At 36.5% G+C, this 21704-nt stretch overlaps 1 long non-coding RNA gene across 1 annotated transcript in view; it reads left to right on the top strand.

The window, feature by feature from the left end:
• Positions 1-1388: 1388 nt before the first annotated feature.
• The window catches only part of LOC122802698, a 713439-nt gene continuing 693123 nt past the window's right edge, over positions 1389-21704 (top strand). Inside the window, exon 1 of the long non-coding RNA XR_006364971.1 lies at positions 1389-2151. This is a non-coding gene — a long non-coding RNA (uncharacterized LOC122802698). The remainder of the gene's footprint in view (positions 2152-21704) is intronic.

The following is a 21704-nucleotide window of genomic DNA, read 5'->3' as shown; positions in this document are numbered from 1 at the left end:
ATATGTGGGAAGGTTTTCTTCACTGAGATGTAATAACATTTGATTTACAGTGTCAGTTTAAACTATATCTGAAGAGCTGCAAACAGCTGCATGTGGTGTGCATGTGTTCCTTTAAGTAAAGGAGTCACCGAGAGGAGAACAGAATAACGGCTAGCATCTCTTTAAGAGAACCAAAGATGAAAGAAGCAGTGTGGCTTTGGTCTGAGGTTGATGCCAGTCTTCAGTAAACTATTAATCAGTAATCACCTTTGTGCATTTATGCTGCCTCATCTGACAGTCTTCACCATGTATATGTGTGAAACTAATATGCATATGTGCCAGGGAGCGCAACTTATACCATCACCCTTTAGTTGATAAGAGTGTTAGCTCCTTGTGCTGCCTCATACAGCCTAGTTTGCAGCATACTTCTCAATCTCTTGAAACAAGAAATCTGGACAAAGCCATTAATAAAAGTGGGACAAAGGCCCAAAAATAGGGACAATTTTAAATAGTGCTCTTACAATCTTAGAAAGTTAATAGAATGACAATTTTTGCATTAGCATGGATTTTCTGAAGCATATGGTCTGAAACTCAAATGCCTGTCATTATTTTCTAACTTCAGTCTTTAATGATTTGCCACTAATTTGTCAGAAAACCACAATTTTATGACACAAGAACCAAAAATATGAGACAAGAATCTGGACATTCTGCAAAAATCTGTACAGTTGAGAGCATATGTCTCAACTGTACAGATTTTCGCAGAATGTCCAGATTTTTGCCTCACATTTTAATCCATTTTCATAAAATTGTATTTTTTTCTGGCAAATCATTAAAGATTTGAGTCAGAAAATAATGCCAGACATCTGAGTTTCAGACTTCATAACCTTCAGAAAATTCATCCTAATACAAAATCTATTATTATATCAACTTTCTAAGTTTATTTAAAAACTGTACCTTTTTGGGGGCCTTTGATCCCCCCCCCCCCCCACACACACACACACACACACACCCACAATAGTTTGTGGCTTTGTCCACATTTTTTGCTGTAAGAGTTTGAGAGGTATGGTTTGCAACCGAACCAAAAAGTAAGTCTTCGGCAAATAAATAACTACTGATAGCATACCCAGCACACGAGACATAACACGTCTACATCTGAATAACAAACACACACACACACACACACACACACAAACATAAATCTAACGAGGTTGCATCCTTAACTTTTGGTAGCTTCTTCCCTCCTCTGAGTGTTCAGTGAATTCATAGCCCATAACAGCCAGACTGGGATAGCTGTTTTTACTTCTTGGGGATAAATGCTTTCATCTATTGCGTTAGTGGTTCGAGTTACTGTTAATAAAATGATATGATAATATACAGCCCGTTCCATGTACATACCTTTCCAAAGCGTACAGTCAGACCAGACGAACAGTCTTTCTTAACTGTTACAGATTGATTGGTAGCGATTTATAATATTGCAGCCCTTATATTTTGGTACAGGGGAAGCACAATACACGGGGTTATTTCTAACTTAAAAGCCGTTAAGAAGGCGCCCTAGAAAAGCTGGTAATACTACTACAGCCAGATACTGACTTCGGCCCTAAATTGTGCCCAAGTGTCGAGGCATGGTCAGATGTAAAGGTAAAGCATAACAACAAAGGAAATTAATCTTGACCTGCATTTCCTTGAACTGAACAATATTTTCCAGATACTTACTAGGAATCAGTATAATTGTGCTTTAGAATTGTATGTGTACTGAGTGAAAGAAGCAATACAGCTGCCTGGAGCTGCAGAAGCCCACGACTATCATCGTTGCACTACGCAGAAGTCTTGTCGGTTTGCTTTGCAGATGACAATACGCACGCCTTAGGACCCGGTAGAAACCCCCTTCCGCAAGAGTAGCGCATCTATGGATCTATGTGGATGCAATGCTGTTTTCTCTGCGTCTTAACGCCAATACAGATAACTTGCTCTGAATTATTTTCTAAGGACGGATTTTGAGTTCCACGATTGCGGGATTTGAGAAAAACCTTGCATTTTATTGCATCCTGAGGTATCAAAGGCGCCGAAGGTTGGTCGCTTGTGGTTACAGGGAAAGGTCATAAAATAGGCTTAAGTTGCAAGACCTCACGCCTTGGAAGTGATGGTTGCCTAAAAAACAAATTGGAGCACCGGGTAAGTTTCACTTATAGCTATGTGACAATGAAACTATGCAAACATAATAAAAAAGAAAACTAATCTGAAAATGCTGTCAAAACATTAATAGCTTAAGGTGGAAATGGAAGGCACTGGTTATCACTCAAACAGCTACTTTGTCAAGAGAAAAGAAGCCTGCTAAAAAGCTTACATATTACTGTTCCTGCAATATAGTCTTGCAGGTTGTGATCATGGTCGGTTCATTAGAGCTAGGTTTTAACTAATAAAAACATTAATAAGGAATTAATAAAATGTTGCATTCCTGACTGCTTTAATAGCTGAGTTTTAAGCTCTCCGTTTTGTTTTAGTATGATATTTGTTCTGCTATGTAATGTGATTTTTCTGCAATGGTGTACTCTGCATCACACATACTTAAGCTTTCATTATGCACAGCTGTGATATGTAACTCGTGATTTCCTTGGTGCTAGTTGACAGCATCATGCTCGCCTCCAAACTGGTCTGATTATTCGGGTTAAGTGAATGTATTTAGTCGGATAATCCTGCATGTGGTGAACTAACAGTATGTGTAGTAGTTCAAAATTAGAGAATTTGCAGCTTCCGCGTTTAAGTGCTCATTTTTAAACAATATGTAAATTCATTTTCTAATAAGGAACATAGACAATTTTAGCTGACAGTGTGGTATAGAATTACTTTTCGAAATGAGAATGAATAATTCGTATGTTTTGCTGTGTGTGTGTGCGTGTGTGTGTGTGTGTGTGTGTGTGTGTGAGAGAGTGTTGAATTGAACTTTGGCATCGCTGAGTTCATTACAAATTTGTGCATGCTACTTCACCCTATGAGTAATAACCGTGAGGCAGGGCTATCCTTGTTGCTACATAATCTGCTTGTAGCAGCCGTAGAATATACATTTCATATTACCAGGAATGTTTGCATTATTTATGAAGGATAACTCATTTGGGAGCATCCCAGAGCTCCTATTAGGGATTGCTGTGAGCTTAGCTCTAGAGTAGATACACATTGGAAACACTATCTACTTCTTGGCTGTGGAGGGGGATGGTCACTTTAGGCTGCTGCTCCATGGATCTTCAGAAGAAAAGTCGTTTAATTTAAAATTATAGTGATTTCATTAACTAGTAAGGCAGACCACTTTTGTTTTTCACAGGGATTTTAAAGTTGTCGTTGACTGTAGCCTGCAGAAATCAATTGTCCTATCAAATGAACTGATTTAAAGATTCAAGTCTCCAAATAAGGCTTCCTAACATAAATCCCAGAATTGGATAAGTATGGTATTTCCAAGAGTTAGTACCTTGTCAACGTATAGCTCTCAGGATTGAAGCACAAGATAGCCTACATTGCACTGGTTCACTACATGAGAGACCAATTGGGGCAGAAACGAAGGTGTTTATCTGGTTATCAAACTACTACATTTGCACACTGTCTTATAAGAACTTATCTTCTAATGAAACCCCCTTTCTTTAAAACATATTTGAATTGACATAAAAAACAGAGTGGATCGATCTAACTTTGAAGGCGTGAAATAAAGCTGATTTAATAATCTGCGTACTGTTTATTTCCTAGTCCTTTCGTATGCCTTTTGCCCCCTTTAGCTTCAGTAACGTGTTCTAGTGTGTCATCATCTACGTGCGATTCAATAATAAGGAAAAGAACCGATACACAGCAATATTTGCTAAAATAAATGTGTTTGTATGATCGTCTTTACCGAAACAGTGCAGTTACTTATATGGATGAAGATTCTTTTCTCAGACAGGATCATAGAACTAAAAGGATAACATTAGGGCGAGCTACGCTGTGAGGGTTGACGTTGTAAGTTCGAGGACCGTAGCAGTCACCCTCCGAACATCGACATTGCTGGAATACTTAGTAACTCTGAAATTGTTGTTATCACAGAGTTTGTAAAATAGATGTGAAAGATGACTCGTACAAAACTGTCCAGATTTTTGCCTCACATTTCAGGGTCTGTTCCTGAAATAATTGTTTACTGGCAAAAAAAACTTATGATTGAAGTCAGTAAATAATGACATGCATTTGAATTCCAGACTTCACGTCCTTCAGAAAATACATGCTAACACAAATCTTGTTATTCTATTAACTTTCTAAGTCTATAAGAGCAGTATTTAAAACCTGTCGCTATTTTTGGGCCTCTGCGCCCCCATTACTTTACGCTTTGTCCAGACTGCTTGCACTAAAAGGTTGAGGGGGTATGTACGTGGTTCATTCTTATGATTACATAGATGGTCTGCAGTGTTCTATGTTGGAGTCGGAACAAAGTTCTTATAATTTTGTTAAGCATCCAGGCCTGCTTACTAAACCAAGCACCCCCATCACCAAAATAAGCTGGACGGACACACACACACACACACACCCCACAAGGAAGTAGCCAGAAACGAAACGCACATTTTGTATTCAGACATCACACTAATGCTCACCTATACTCCTTTATTTAAAAAACATGTAATTGTCCGTCAAAATGCTGCTTCCCATACAATTTGGAAAAGGACATTTTTTTTAACTCTTGTCACACATAACTTCAAAATGGTAATTTTCTGCGGTGCATTCCTCTCGAGTAAGCATGTTTTGTATAGCTCTGTATAGTAGAATATAGTTTGGATAGCTAGGTGCTATTTGACTTATTTTCTGAAAGCTCCTCAGAAAAACAAATGTACACATTTGAGAACACAGAGTATGCCTACACACACACACACACACCACACACACAAACACATACATACACAGACACACCTACCTTATTATATTTTGCATTTTCTGGACAATATTATATCTGACTTAACAAATTCCAACAGCCTGGCTCTAACTGAAATGTATTATGTGGCTTCTTCCACAAATCTCCCCAACAGAATGTCTCTAGCAGTGGGCTTGTAACCAAAACATTAAACTCTTGGGGGGAAAGGAATATTAGTTTTCAGTCTGAAAGGCGTTGAAGTCTAAAACAGATTGTTATTAAAGATAAATGTTTATTTCTTTGTGAGGCCCGCAGACATTGTTAAATGGTGGAATAAGAAAGATTTATCACTGTAGACCAGCTATTCAAAGGTGAAAGTACTCCTGTAGCATTAGATTTCATTTCTATGGATGACTGGCATTTTGAGAATGTTCTGTCATGTGGTGTTTTGCCTTTGTGCAGCTATGTTTATCCTTCAGCTCATGGCTTTTGTGTTTTCATCCACTTGAAGCAAGCAGGATGAACCTTGAATAAAACTATACTGCTGTGATATGGTTCGGGTGACCAAACTTAATGCTGAAACAGATAAAGGCAAAGAGTCTCACACAATGTCTTAAATATTTAATTACAAAGAAGTTCTTTATTATAAAAGTTTCTGACAGGGATTACCAAATAAAGTCATTCAGAATTCCCAGACATGACAGCGAGCATCCAGGAGAATTATTAAAAAAATGTGGGCGGGGGGGGGGGGGGCAGGAATCAGAAATAACACTGCAGCCATCAGCTGGAGTACCAGAATGCTTAGGCTATCCCCCAGTTCATCTAATTACAATATAATTGCGGTACTACAAATACGGGGTCACAAGAGGTTATCTCATGTTATTTAGTTTATATCTTTGCATTATTATTCACCTTTGGGCAATAATAGTACTTAAATGGGCTGTTTATTGAAATTAACGAGGATTGTTACTTTGTGTCTTTGCCAGCAGTGTTGGAATAATCATGTATAATGGTTGTACAGTCTATATTTACCTGTGGCTATTAAGCAAAAAAAAAAAAAAAAAAGTAAATCAGGTAACAATGTAACTGCAACTTAAGCTGGCTATTAATTGTACTACCAGCACAGCCTTTTGACACCAGAACTGAATCTTCTGATTCCCCTTTGTTCTGAAGATGAAGTGTGATCGGTGAATGGGCTTTTAAAAGCATTCCTCTTGCCATTTAATGTTTTTTGTGTCAGTATGCATACACTACATATTTCAAGGAATTTTATTAAGGGTAAAATGATGCCACACAACTATATAAGAATATGTACTGCAGTGATGGTAGTTGATAGTAGTAAGCATTCAATGCAATAAGTAAATAATCAAACAAACACAATGACTATCCAGCCATGTATTGTTTCCTTTGTAACTTTTGCCTGACAGACACAAGGTGCAGGGTTTGATTCTCCCATGGGTTAATTGGCTAGGCTTAAAATGGCCCACAAGGGCAATTACTAATTTATGAATCTATGAAACTTAGAATGGTTTACTGAGCGATACATATGTCTGTGCTTTTCAGCTTTCAGTTCATTTTATGATATCTACTGCTCTCAGTCTGGTCTCATAAATTACTTTCTATAACATGTTTACTTTATTGAGGTTTTTGTTATTCCAGTCTTATATTATATAAGGTGCTGCTTATGGTGATGCATCTCAACATTTTTCATTCAATAGATATGAAAAGTTATTTAATTAAAAGCAAAATCTCAGTTACCATCTATGAACTAACATTTTATTTTGCAAAGTCACTATGACAACATCAAAAATGATGAATGCAACAGGAATAGAGATAATATACATAAAATTAAAACCGGATATAATTAAATACTTTAATATAAAGATGACTATATAAAATTGAGACTGAAGGTGTTTGGTAATTGTTGCCATGATAAAACATTAACAGACTATTGAAGTGTTATAAAGAATGCTTGTTTAAACATATGAATGAGCAATTTGTGAGAGATTATGTTAAGGAGTTAAACACCCTGAAATATACAGAATGGAAAAATGGAAACATTTTAAGAATCACCCTTTCAAAAGCTGAACCTTTTCAGTAGTTGTTCTATTGGAAATGTAAGTGACTAAATTAGTGTAGATCTCATATTAAATGGAAAAAAGTTTTATGGGACTGTACTGCAGAACATAAAAGAACACAAAATTGTCAAAGGACAAGCATAGTGATGACTGATTGGAGTTTGGGAGAGATGTGGTAAAAGGATGTTAGACTCAGAAGGCATACGGCGACCTAGTGTGCATATATATATATATATATATATATATATATATATATGTGTATATATATATATATATATATATATATATATATATATATATATATATATATAAAGTAATTGCAAATGTAAACAAACCCGTTACATTTGTGATCACTAAAAATCAGTCAGAACTAAGCTTTAAGTGAGGTGCTTCACCCCCCACACACACCCAAGTTGGGGGTCTGTGCCCCCACACCTCAAAAATAAAGTGTAACAAATCGATCATGACCACGGAGAAAGAGAAAACTTCCTTAATTGTTTCTCTTGCAGTCGACTTGTTGCAGTTTGACTGTTCTATAATGTGGCTATTTTCACCAACGACCAAAGTTAACAAAAAACAGCTTGAAGCAATAAATATGCATCACAATGAAAATAGTGGCACTTATATAACATATATATATATATATATATATATATATATATATATACACATATATATGTATATGTGTGCATACATATATATATATATATATATATATATAGAGAGAGAGAGAGAGAAATAAAGATGCAGATGTATGCACATATGCGTGTGTGTGTGGTAGATGGTGAAAGTGTGACTGCATGCATAATAATTTATACCTTATGACTTGTAAAATAATTCAGTGCACCTTATGCAGACTCCCACCCATTACCCAATTTGCTGTCCATCAGTATACATTCTGTGCAAGACTAGAAATTGTTCTACTACATTTGACTACATGAAAATCGCTCATGTACTACTTGCTCGTATATGAGCATTCATGTTTGCCTTTGAGTTCAAGCACAAAACAAGTGTTCTCTAGAGTCCTCACCCCCCAGACTTGTAAACCTGTGCTGAAAACCCCATCCCTCCATCTGAATTGGTGAGTCATCAAAAATGAAATACTATTTTTTTTACATGGCAAATTTATGTCACTAACACTGGAAGCTGCCTAATGAGATATTGCATTTATGAGGCCGAAATATCATGCAGTGGCAAACAAATGCACTTACTGGAACAGAAGGCATGCAACAAATACAACATAAACAAATTTTTTTTGGCAGAATTGTAAAGTATATTAAAAAGGAGGAGAGTTAAAACCACTCCTATAAAAGTCATAGAAGAGTGGTGCATTTATTCTTTGGATATATTTGATGGTGTTATTTGTCAGCTGTTTAGTAGTAAGACTTGATAGTTTGATTTTTTTTAAGATATACTAGCAGGCTTTTGAAGTGATCATCCTTTGTTATTGACACGGCAAGGGTAGGTGACATAGGCAAGGGCTATATGAGATAATCTAACTAAGAACTCTGTGATATTGTTGCCAGACTCATCTAGGATAATCTTTGTCAAGTTTTACAGCTGTACTGCACTGATGAATTGTGGCCTTAAGGTCAGGACCGTAATAAGCAGGTTGAATCCCATGGTCCTAGGTTTATTAGGTTTTAGTCGGGTATTTTAAGGAAATGCAATTGCTGTAATATAATTTGCATTTTTTGCTTTGTTTTTTTTTAATTAAATGGTGGTTGTACTTTCAATATTCATTCAAGGCATTTTTTGTTACACAATTTTGAAGTTATTTTATCTGAGCCTCAGCTAAGCAGATGGGTTTAGATTATGTTGACAAATTAATCATGTAGAACACTTGCTGATTTATGTCTGCATCTGCCTGTCTATATAGATATGCGGGGGGGGGGGGGTCCAAATGGAGAGATGATAGAGATTTTTGAAAGGTATAAGAAGAGATCTGATATAGTACAATATTTACACAAAGGAGAAAGCAAAATTAATCAGTACAAAAAAGCAACTAAAAAGAAATTTCAAGAGAAATATAGGCAAAGACACCCATATATGGAAATTTTCACAATACAAAAAATAAGATCACAAAGGGGGAATGCAGAACAGAAGACTAAACAAATAGAAGTTAAAGTAATGGAATATCTGTGAAGTGAAAGATTTAGTATAGAAAGTCTAACACAGGTTATATCACAGCATGATGGAACAATAAGTCCACAAAGTAAGAAGAAACGGGAGGAACGGGAGACTTCTGAAGAAGAAATATGGACATGAGAAAGAAAGAGATTTAATATGGTGCAATATTTATGCAGAAAAAATAATCAATACAAAAATAGCAACGCCAAGGATATTTGAAGAGAAATACAGGCAAAGGCATCCAGATATGGAAAATTTTACAATACAAAAAATAAAATACAAAAACAAAGGGTGAAAATAGAAAAGAGGATTAGTGATGGAGAAGTAATAGAAATAGAAACTGAAGTTATGGATTACCTGCAAAGTGAAGCATTTAGTGTAGAAAATTCAACTCTGGTAACATCACAGCATGGTAGAATAGTGACTTCCTAAATTAAGGAGAAACTGATGGAATGGTAAGCATATTTAAAACTGTACAGTTCATCAGATAAGGAATTGAAAGCACAACTGCATGTGGTCAAAACTTTCTCAGATGATATAAGAATGTTTACCTTTAAAGCAGGAAAGCTACGGCACCAAGAGAATATTAGCCTGAGGCAGGAATGTGATATAAAGGAACTTGAGCAGGAGGGAGTATATAAATATTTGGGAATTGATGAAGGATTGACAATAAAACATGAGCAAATGTGAACAAAGCTTAGTGAAAAATGCTTTAGAAGACTGCAATTAACACTGAAAACAGACCTGATTTCTAGGAACAAAGTCCAAGCCATAAACCAATTTTCTCTTCCTGTTTTAACTTACATTTCTGGGGTGACAGACTGGCCACCAAAATTTATTGGATCAGATTGACAGGAAAATGGGAAAAATGCTTCACGCTTATCAAATGATTTATAAAAATCAGTGCCTAGCAAGATTATATATTTCTTGTTCTTAAGGAGGTATGGGCCTCTTTGAAAATGTATTACATGTATAGATCTGCAGTCGTAGGACTGCATACATATCTGCTGACCTAACAAGATTCAAACATAATGAAGTTTTAACACGAGGAGTAAGATGACTTCCATGCTTAATTTAGCAAAAGCATATCAATGTCAAGCAGGAATGGAAATCAAACGAGAAGTAGATAAAAATCAGGCAGCAAATGAATATGTCAAAAAAACAAATAAAATATATAAGAAGACTGATCAGATGAGAAGTCAAAAAATGTGGAAAAGGCATAATTATAGTTGCAAGTATGGGAAACTCCTGGTACAACTTCATGTCAATCAGGATCTCATGCAGGAATGGTTCCGGAGAGGTAAATTTAAGCTGAAAGATGATAGGTTAATATTGGTGGCTGAGGATAGTGGATTACAAACACATTGGTTTACAAAGCCCATTGAACTTATCAGAGAAACAGAAAAAAATGCAGGTTTTGTAAAACGGAATTTAAAACAGTTACACATCTTTTTGCTCGGTGTGATACACTGATGCCAAAGTGCCTGTATACTGAAAGGCATAATAATGTGTCAAGACTGTTGCATTGAGGATTATGCAAACATTACACTACTGAAGGAGCTGAGCAGCATTGGAAAGATGAGCCTCGAAGCATTATAGAAAATGGTGAAGTATCTATTACATGAGATCACCCATTACCAACAGTTCAAAAAACAGATGCGAGAAAACCAGATATAGTAGGCCATGAAAGGAAGACAAAGTAGCGCTGATCACTGAAATTGCTACATCCAGTAATTACAGTGTTCTACATACAGAGACACAAAGTCGTAAAAGATCAGGATTGCAGGCAGAAACAAGGGCAATGTGGGAAAAGGGCACCCAGACAGTTCCAATAGTAGGAGGGCAATGGGTCTCATTAAAAAGAGTTTGCAGTCCTATTTAGATATGCTACCAATACATGTAACTCAGTTTGAATTGCAAAAGGAGTCAATTCTGGACACACTGCGGGTGCTACACAGAGCACTTTTGGCTAACATCAAAGACTGGAGCAATACTAGTTTCATGAACTTTAATCATAGTTTGAATTAGGAATGGGGTCCATCACCATCTTGGTGTTAGAAACCCAAAATACTTGGAGAAATTAAAGAGAAAAAACGTATGTGTGTTTTAAATATAATGCTTTATCTGTCCATCTATTTATATATATATATATATATATATATATATATATATATATATATATATATATAAGACATACATCAGAGTCTAGTGTCCTTTATCACTGACTTTTTTAATATCATGGCATTTATTATATTTCACAGCATAGCAATACAGTACTGGCAATCCTCATACTTGTATCATTGACCCATTCTATTGATAGTTGTCCCATTCAAGTCTTATTTTGATTTAATGTTGGCTATGTTAACACTGATCTTTTTTATGCTGATATTAGAAGCCTTTTGTAATTATCAGATAATGCAAGCAGAATGTGTCTTTAAATCCCAAGGCTCCGCTGTAGGAAACACAACTGTAATGCCTTTGATTGTTCTATAGTGATGTTGACCTTCATCCTTCATTTTTTGTGATTGTGCAGACATTTACTGGCATTTCCAAACTACTCATGAGTGTTTGGATAAGCTTGTGCCTACCCATCACAAATGTCTCTCACCCCCCAGGCTGTCTTTACAGGCAATGGTTTTTACTAGATTTTTTTTTTACTTCAAACTTCTATGTCAGTACTAAGGTTCTACATGCAGAGTTCAACACATGCTGAATATGTTGGAAATATGCAGGTAGTAGCCTCCATTTTCATCAAGCTGGCAGGGAAGTATGATTTTAATTGTATATAGTTCACACTTCTCAACCTCCCTACAAAAGCAGATGTCCAGGTGCTGGAAAAGGGACTTCTTCCAACAGCTATGCTTCAGCTTCAAAAGAAACAAAGTAGATTTCAACTCACAGTGGAACAATGAATCAGTTCTTTTTGTTGCACAATTAGATGGATCAGATGTATTCGATATTAATGCCTACATGTGTCTATGGACATGGAAAACATGTATGATCACATACCCCAGAATCTTGCATCAGAAGTGCTACAAAACACAATATTCTAGGGCTGCTTCATGTCATACATTCATTCTGTTTAAAAACTGATGGCTATTTCCACATTTCTGACATTGTCAGACATGTTCAGGGTAGGCATAGCACTCCATCAGAAGTGTATCTTGCCTTTCCACTTCTTTGTGATTTTCACAGCTGGATTATTGAGGCTCAGTCTTGGTCTGTAGTGAGGGTTACAGCTTGCTGTTTACAAATAAATTTGTGATTACAAGGGATTGTGATCTTCAGTATGCAATGTAGTGATTCACTGCTGAATTTAACATAGTTGGTATGAAAAACACCCACTCTAAATTAGAGGTCATGATTCTGTCATGGTAAATAGTGAATTACTGGATTACTTGCTACAGGTACAGGGAGCAGTTCTCTCGAGTGGAGGAAATTAAACATTTTGGGTGTTGCTCATAAATAAATGTAGAGGGGACTGAGAGATTGACCAGAGGATGGATACAGAGATGGCAGTACTGGACCTTGATGCAGAACTGAAAACTGACTCAGAGGAAGCTAATAGATATCAGCCAGTCTGTGGCCTCATCTTCTTTTATGATAATGACCTTTTGATAGTTATCAATAGAATAAGATCAATGATGCATCTAGCAGAAATTATACTCCTTAACAGGGTAGCTAGGATAACATTCCATTGCAGGGTGATAAACTTGGCAAGCTATGAACTATCATAGAACCACTGCTTCTCTTTCTTGACAGAAGATAGTTGAGGTGAATCTGGCACCTTGTATGAAATTTCCATGTACCTTTGCCACAAGTAGCGTAACATGCACCACCCATGGTAGGTGGTGCAGGCACAGATCCATGATGCATTGTAGGGACTTTATCTCTCAACATGATCAAAAATGCTTGAGCATTTCAAAAGATGGGCTGGAGTCTGTTGTAAATGGGAAACTCTGCCCTATTCTGCTAAATTTGTTACTGCTATGACTCTCATAATGGCAAGCAGTTTAGAAAAGAGATTGATAGAGTCAGGGGGGGTGGATGGAAGGATGAATGGACTAAATGTTGGACAGGGAATGAGGGTCCTTTTTGTGCTATATTGCAGTAAAAATAATGACCAACCTTGCATGTTTTACAGGCTTTGGAGTACCACATAGTGTAGCATTTCTCATGCCATCTTGAAAAGTTAGCGTTTGTGGCTACAATTTCATTTCAGTTGTTAAAAATCCTCAGTGTAGATGCAATGTGTTGTTTTCGAGCAAGAACGTCATGTGCGGACATTTGCTGTTTGGAAATCTATCGTCTGTCCATTTCTTCTGTATATTCACTTAATGTGAGGGATACCCAGACTAAAGGTTAAGCATAGTTTGACAGTGGGGTAGTTGAATATAAGACACTGAGTACTGAAAAAAGTTATAAAATTTGTTTAGCCAAACTGGTGTGTTGAGCATCTTAGGGTTTAGGATATGTAGATAATTTGGAGCGCTGAGAATCTCAAAAAGATGAGGGTTCATAAATATGTAAATCTTTGACAAAATTTTGGAATGTTCACATGAGGGATGTCTAGATTCTGGGACTAAGGAATTCTGATTCTTTCCTGCCACCTGAAAGAGAGGTATGGGTTATCAAAATCAAATGTCTTGTATTTTTTTCAGATATTCTATATAGGAAAAATAACTATTTATACTCTAGGTACATCGGTGTGGTGTGGGAGGAGGGGTAATAAAGGGATGCTGTTGAAGGAGGCTGGATGGGAATATATGGCTGATATATAGGGAATGGTTTGACCTTGGGGTTACCACCGGTCCCACTTTGAAAGGGATAGTCCCTCTTTGGGCAGTTGTGTCCTGCAAAAAAAAAATTGAAAAAAATGGCAAATGTTCTGAGATTTTAGAACAAACTTATTTCCTATATTTTATGTAACTGTTGCATAAAACAGTTATTCTATATCTGAAACACCTAAATATTATAAGAAACAGAATAAGCAACTAAAATGCTACAAGAATAAGCTTTTATTTAGGCAAAAAAGTGATGTTCTGTCCTTTGTACTGGCTGAGGGTATGTTTCACCCTGCAAAATCTGATGTTTGTACCAAAAATGTCATACGTTGGGCATATGAAAAGGTGGCAACCCTATTTGACTAACTATATTTTGAAATAAGAAAATATGTAGGGAGCCTCAAAAATGGGAGGAACTTGAAAGTTGAAGTTAGGGCAGTTAGCAATTCTCTGGGGTGGAGTGGAACAGTTACTTCGGCTGGACTGGCATTTTTCACTCACTTCAAGCTTATCATCCAGTTGCAATTTTCAGTATTGAAATTGTTTTAACAAAGGTTTTTGATTCATTTACTTCTTGGAGATATAGGAAGATCAATATAGACTGCTATCATTTAGTCTTTCAGTTTGTAATGCCCTCTGGTGAGAGTTTTTTTCTTCTGATTTTCACATTATTACAAGTTTTCTGGGCAAAACTTTTCCTATGGTTACATTGTCAGTCTTGCTTGAAAAATGCCTGGCAGTGGCATCTATCCAGCTTAAGCCAAGTTGATCAGGGAGGCTTGATTAGCAGACCTGTCAGTGGAAAAGTCAGTTGAGGTACGAGAAGAATTGAAGGGTGGAGCTCATTCACCTCTCTAAAGGAGAGCTCAGTGGAACTTATGAGGGCACAATTGCCCCTGGTGGAATTTGAGAAAAGCAGTCTGTAGTGCTTTATCAGCAAAAACATCAGGAAGCTTGCTGAGAACACTCACAGAAGTGTGTGCTTGTGTGTTGACTCACAGTCAGCACATTATGTAACCCCCTCCTTAGTAGCTTACCAATACCTGCATAGCAGAGTAGAGCATATCACAGAACAATCCCAATAGCTGCATGAATGATGCATCCTCCTGGCATACCCTCATCCTGATAATGAGGAACAATTAGATCAGGTGGCCAAGAGATAGATGTATAATAAGCAGGCACCAGGGCAAAAAGTGCAAACAAATGACTAACAGGCAGTCAAATATTTGTTAAGATAGCCCTTTTTTGCAGATTTATGCATACTGTCTCTTACTTTTTGTGAACTGCATCACATAATTCTTTGGTCCAAACAATTTGGGATGTAACTCGTTTTTGGTTATACATTATATGAAGTGTAAAACCTCAACATGATGAATAAAGAGTTCTGTGTCATGTAAAGGGATATATATTGTGTGATGTACATGAAGGGAACATTTAGAAATGTAATGCAAAGGAATACATTAGCTATGAATATGGAATAAACTCATTATAAAGTTGGTTCAGAAGCAGTTGCTGATTTTAGCCTGCTGCATTAACAGATTACAAAAATAATCCTATGTACTAACATACATCAACAGACTTGCAGAATAGAAAACTTGTTGTAGCTGTTGGTAGCTAACATAATGAAAACTGAAATGAAGATACTGAGGGCTGACAACAATAATGTTCGGCATACTAAAATAATAAGGCCCTCTCCTATTTGGCATTTATTTCACTGGCAATAATGGGCCAACATTCCTGGCCTATAGCTTTCAAGTTTGCAGATGACTATAAATTGGGTGTTGTTATGCGATCATTCAGACTCATAACTGGTCCAACATAAGTTAGACAAAACATGATAAAACATTTTCAAACACCATATAGGTGACCCCCATCACACACTATTGTAAGAGTTCTAGGCACTCTTGTTGACACTTTTCTTATTAATTGACTATTGTGTCCTTGCAGTAGTTTAGAAAACCTTGTCTCTAGCTTCCCTAATTTCCAAAGCCATCTCCACAAGACCCAAAGAAGTTTTCATTCCCCTTTACTCATATTCTTCAGGCCCATTATTAGTGTTTTGAGACTCATTGTAGTCAATCCTAACATTTCTAATAGTTACCATATATTACGGTATATAAGAAGCTAAGCCTCTATAGTCCCATTGCTGCCTGCCTACTTATTTACTCCATTAGTGACTGACCCTCCTCTTTATTCCTTGTTTTTAGTCTGTCCTGGTGATCTTCCTGATATGCTCTTATGTTTTATTTCCTGTCTCATAATCGGCTATTAATTCTTTACCCACATATAGTGGTACCTTTTTGCACGGCAATATTAAATGTTTTGCTAAATGCTATAAAAGAGGAGAATGCTGGGATTGTGCTATAACTGACTTTTTATTATCCAGTGATGACATTAGGGCTTTTTGTTGAATTCATTTTATGGATAAAGTGGATGTAGGTTTTACTAAATGTTATTTAGGTCAAGTATATCATTTTTCTGTACCAGGGAGGGTTGATAATGTCATCCTTATCTCAATGTGTAGGTTGTGTGTCCCCTACAGCTTTGATAATTGTTATAATTGATTACCTTATGGCAAGGAGAAAAAATATCTCAGTGACTCACTTGATCTAACCAAATTTGTACTGACTATATCAATCTGAGAATTGACATGGATTATACTAGCATGACTTGACATGGGTACCCCATGGATTTATTAATCAGAGGGCAGTAAATTGCAGGATAGTTACACTTCATTAGAAAAAATGTTACTAAAGTGGACATCTTTGGATACTGTAATAACTCATGTTGGGGTTAATGGCCTTAATACATTGCTACTGTACCACATGTTTGATATAATATATATTATCTGATATATAATATAGAGTGTTTATGAAAACATAATTTGTTTTTTAGTGCAATTTTGCTCTCACTGTCTCTTAGTGATTGACAGCTTTCGTAAATGTTTTTATTTAATAAGTGATTGAGGTGGCTTGTAATCTTAGTAAACATGAAATAATAAATAATTGAGGGGAATTTGTTAACAAATAGGGCTGTTTGACAAATATAGGTTTCACCTGAGTTGTACTGGGGTAAATCCCTAGGTCAAATAATTATAACATGGCAAGGCATTTTTAGATTTCAAGCAAAATCTTCAAAAAGAGGCAGGAATGATTCAAATATAGAGGATATCATTGCTATGTATTATACGTCTTCTTCTTTTGGCTTTTCCTGGTTAGGGGTCGCTACAGTGGATCACCTGTTTCCATTTCTTCCTGTCCTCTGCATCTTGCTCTGTCAAACCAACCACCTGCATGTCCTCTCTAACCACATCCATAAACCTCATCTTAGGCCTTCCTCTTTTCCTCTTACCTGGCAGCTTCATCCTTAGCATCCTTTTACCAATATACCCAGCATCCCTCCTCAGCACATGTCCAAACCAATGCAATCTCACCTCTCTGGCTTTGTCTCCAAACTGTCCAACCTGGGCTCACCCTCTAATATACTTATTCCTAATCCTGTCTACTCTCATCATACCCAGTGCAAATTGTAACATTTTTAACTCTGCCACATCCAGCTCTGACTCCTGCCTTTTTGTCAATGCCACTATCTCCAACCCATATAACATAGCTGGTCTCACTACCCTTTTGTAGACCTTCCCTTTCACTCTTACTGGTACTCGTCTGTCACAAATCACTCCTGACACTCTACTCCACCCACTCCACCCTGTCTGTACTCTCTTCTTCTTCACCTCTCTTCCACACTCCCCATTACTCTGAACTGTTGATCCCAAGTATTTAATCTCATCCACCTTCACCAACTCTACTCCCTGCATCCTCACCATTTCTCTATCTTCCCTCTCATTCACACACATATATTCCGTCTTAGTCCCTCTGACTTTCATTCCTCTCCTTTCTAGAGCATATCTCCACCTCTCCAGGGTCTCCTCAACCTGTTCCCTACTCTCACTACATATCACAATGTCATCAGCAAACATCAAAGTCCATGGGGACTCCTATCTGATCTCGTCTGTCAACCTGTCCATCACCAGTGCAAATAAGAAAGGGCTCAGAGCTGATCCTTGATGTAATCCCACCTCCACCTTAAGCGCATCTGTCACTCCCATGTCAGATCTCACCACTGTCACACTACCCTTGTACATATCCCGTACCACTCTTACATACTTCTCTGCCACTCCCGACTTCCACATACAATACCACAACTCCTCTCTAGGCACTCTGACATATGATTTCTCTAAGTCCACAAAGACAAAATGCAACTCCTTCTAATCTTCTTTGTACTTCACCATCAACACTCTCAGACCAAACATTGCTATGTATTATACTAATGCTTGTAATTTCTACAACAAGTTGAATTAGCATATAGCATTAACAGATGAGCATGTATACTCAGTCTTAGTAATATTTGAGGCTTGGCAATGTTAGGGCATATCATTACATGTTTATCTACAGTTTGTTTTTGATATTAAAGTCTGTAGCAGGGAGGAATTTTCACAGAAGTGAATACCATCAGCATTAATATTTTTGTAGGTATTGACATGGAAATTATAGCAGTAGCATTGATTAGATTTTTTGGAAAACAAAATCAATGAATTACGGTGTGTTACTGGTGTCCAAAAATGAATACCTTTAGAGTAGTAGTATTTTATGGATAGCTTAGACAGAAAACAGGACCTAGATAATCTTGCATTAATGGGCCATTTTACTTTTCCTAACATAGTCTAATACAATGGGATGTATAAATCAATTATTAAGCAAGAAATCCATTATTTAATGCTATCTAAAAATGTGGTTCAGTTGATTACATTACCAAACAAAAGCAAATAACATTTTTGATTTATTACTAACAAATATTCCTAATCAGATCATTGAAATTGTGCCTTTAAGCTCTTTCAGTATGCCTCACCCCTTGACATGTCATTTTTCCATACGTCATAAGATGCTGGCTGCAAAAAATTAAATCAACAGATGATAGTTACATAAACAGTCTTAATGATATTGCTTGGAAGAGGGTTTGTACTGGCACAGTGTTTAAAGGATGGTATCTGTTTGAGAAAACATGTTTGCAAGTTATTAGTAAGTGCAAAACATTTGTTAAATTTATTCAAAAATATCTCCATACATGGTGGAACAGATTATTGACTAGGCTTCTTAAGGCAAATAGATGAACATGTTGCATTTCCAATTGGTATGATTCATCCTTGAAAAAGTAAACATATACTAAATCTAGCAAGTCTTTAAAACATCCATTATGAAGGGGAAAAGTCAATATGAACTGAAATTTCCAAAGTAAAAAATAGAAATGTTTTTCTGCTTATATAAATATATTTCAGTGGAGGAATTATGGTATAGCTTATTAATGACTGCAACTTGATTCATAGAGGCACTGGACTAGCAAAAGAATTTCATAATTATTTTTCAAAAGGATGCCAGTCTAAGAGCATCTCACAAACTGTTGATGTGAGACATGATAAGTATAATGTTAGTTGTTAATGTATAATGGAAGAAATGGTTAGAGTATCACTTCAGAAAATCAAATCTGATAGTAGTCCTGCTTCTGACTTTATTACTGGATGTTTCATTGTTAAAAACTATAAACTTTATTTTTTAATCATTAAGATCATTGTATAATATAATTTTGTCTTGATGCTACATCCCAGACTCGCAGAAATGGATTAATGTTGTGTCCATTAATAAGGTGGAGCAAAGTTCCTGTTGATGAATTATTGGCCGATATGTCTTACTTCAACATTATGCAAAAGCTTTGAGAGCTGTCTTCTACCTGTGCTAGAAAACGATAAAATTATTTCATTATTTTTTGTTTGTACCAGTATGGCTTTACTTAGAAAATGTCAGCTTTAACAAATCTTGATCATTTTATAAACCTTTGAGTAAAGCTAAAGACTCATTTTATACTGCTCCACTGGTTTACTTGGATCTATCCAAAGAGATAGCATTCCATATGAAGTTATAATTCACTATTTGGTAAAGGTATCTGGTAATTTATTCATAACTGAATGGGTCTCTTGATGCTTAAAAATAAATCTCAAAGATTATGGAGTCTTAACCTTATAGTAACAACCAAAAACATTGTTTGTATAGCTCAGGAGAACACACTTCAGATATCCAATGCTGGATTCTTTGTAAAAAAGTAGCATTTCACCTAGTTTTCAAAAACTTTACATCTCATTGCTGTTGAGTGTGCCTCCAGGCATTTTTGTAGTTACCTCCTACTGCGCCTCTAGGCATCAAATATTGCTTGTTCATATTTGCATTAATAATTCCAAAGCCATGCTACATACAAGGTATCAGAATATTTTATCTTGGAGCACACATGGTGGCAAACACAACTATCAGTGAGTATTTGTTAGAACTGTAATGTGATAACTTCATTTTTTAAAGGCTTGAGTCGCACCCACTGGGAGTTAAGGATACATATTCAAAAGAGCTGTACTGGAGGGAATGAGATAAAATTTGAGCATACTGGATTGAAAGTGGGCAGCCATTTTGTTTGCCATCACATTCTCTATAGGGAAATCAATCAAGACAGAAATTACTAAAATTCAGAATAGTCGACTTTAACAAAAGAGAATCATATCTTTAGTGGCTAGTGTTTCTCTATATTTCTTTGCAACTGATACGCTTCTAAAGGTGTACCAGAGTATCTTCCACTAGTACCGGCTTATTGTGCATGGGTTTTCTGTATGTTCTTAGCTATTTAAAGGGAGATACCCCTGCAATTCGCTTTGTTGTCGAAAGGCATAATTAAAGATACACGCAACAACTGTTTTTAACATTAAATTGTTCAATAGGGAATATTTTTTAGGGGCTTGCATCAACTTATGGAACCTAGAGTGTTCTGGTGATAACAGCCGATGGTACCGACTAACTGTAACAGCCGATGGTACCGACTAACTGTGACTGCGTGCTGCATGCGGTACTGATTTTATAACTGTAGCTACCTGCTGAATGGTCAAACGGTTACTTTTATGAGTCAGCTATTTGAAATTTTTATTAGTAAATGCTACGCTTTGGTAGCGCATGCACTTAGCATGCAATTTGGTCTTTAATTATATTACCACAAGTGAGGGTGCTATATAGTTCCTTAATTTTACATCAATAAGGCTATATTAACATAGCACTGTATTGTTTCTGCCACTATATATATGTGGAATTCCATTCTCACACTATTGTTACAGGTAATGCTACCATCTGTATTGGTTTAAACACAAAATTGTCTTTTTGGACAGAATGTCCCATGTATGAGTAGAACTCGCTTCATCTACACTCCTGCTACAGACACTTTTCTTCCACTGAAGCATGCTAACTGATTTGCCATGTTTTTTAGAATCCTACTGTGATTGCTACATGTAATTGCTAGATTGTAACTGAAATATGTGCCCTATTTGAATGAAGCTACCCAACCTATCTTTATTTTTCAGTGAATCTCAATATATGTTGAATTGAGACCAATTATACCTTGTGTTTGGACTAGTATGTGTATTATCTTAAACATTATGCTACCTAATGACTGTGCTTAACATTCTACATATTTAACCTCTTTGTCTCTCTCTCTCTCTCTCTCTCCCTTCATGCAACCAGTTGCCCTACCTGCTCGTAAGGCACTAACATTGTGGAACTGCCCTGCCCTGTCCTGTTGGCCAGCAACCTTAACCCATCTCATAACAGCCATCTTCACCCTAAACTAAGGAAGTGAATCTTCTCTCGCCCTGAGTAACAGCCCCACAAGGACAATAAAAAAGAAGAAAGTATGTGTTATATAACTTCTGTCAATAAAAGCTACACTGTATAAACTGTTGTAGGTTTTAAAGTACACTTCCCTGCTAGGGAGACCAGCAGCCCTAACCTTCCTATTTCT

This window comes from Protopterus annectens, chromosome 5.part0, assembly GCF_019279795.1.
Source record: "Protopterus annectens isolate FY-2018-M chromosome 5.part0, PAN1.0, whole genome shotgun sequence".
In the NCBI taxonomy this organism is placed as follows: Eukaryota; Metazoa; Chordata; order Ceratodontiformes; family Protopteridae; genus Protopterus; species Protopterus annectens.
This window is presented reverse-complemented; position numbering and strand designations above follow the sequence as displayed.